The sequence below is a fragment of the Sinocyclocheilus anshuiensis genome, unplaced genomic scaffold (genome assembly GCF_001515605.1).
Source record: "Sinocyclocheilus anshuiensis isolate Anshui unplaced genomic scaffold, SAMN03320099.WGS_v1.1 scaffold705, whole genome shotgun sequence".
NCBI classification, from domain to species: domain Eukaryota; kingdom Metazoa; phylum Chordata; class Actinopteri; order Cypriniformes; family Cyprinidae; genus Sinocyclocheilus; species Sinocyclocheilus anshuiensis.
In genome coordinates, this window is record NW_015536493.1 from 498016 (window position 1) to 498805 (window position 790).

Sequence of the window (790 nt, forward strand, 5' to 3'; positions counted from 1 at the left end):
TGCCTTGCTCAAGGGCATCTCAGTCGTGGTATTGAAGGTGGAAGAGAGCGCTGTACATTCACTCCCAAGTACTAAACAGAAGAGAATGTCAAAATAACAGTCCACATAACAGAACATAAACCTGACAATAAGATCGTTAGGCTATCGTTAGCCTATATGTATAACAGTTAGCCTAGTTGTAATCTGATCTTCTAATCTGACTGGACAAGAGATTTTCTATTGATATTTCCACCTGCGCGCGTTCTAGACGGTCTGTCAGTCAGTGCAGTTACAGTGTTGTGCCACAAGGTGGTGGAACGTGACTGTCATTCAACTACATGTTCAAAAACGCTGATTCAATCATTCAAAGAGACGTAATGAAATACGCTGTTGAAATCATTTTAACTTTGAGCGCCACTAGAAGGCTCAGCTTGACCAGCTGTGCGTCGATGCTAAGACAGAGATTTCGCTTTCCTTGAACATGACAACCTATTTTCACAAATATATATGACTCAGCCTGGAGGACAGACGCAAGTAATCACACACACTCAGTCGACGCAAGTAATCGCACACACTCAGTCGGTCTCTCTCTCATTCACTGTCTGTTTAGGCTTGTTAAGTGCAAATCTACCTGCTGACAATTATGGCAAGCAGCAGCAGGAGACAAAATGACCTTTGATGATCCATATTGGCACAGATAAACCAGCAGTGGTTTACTTCTACCATCAGCTAGGCAGTTAATGAGGGAATGCTTCCTGATGTCTGTAACTAAAGATTATTTTTCAATGGAATAATCTAGACCCCCCCCCCC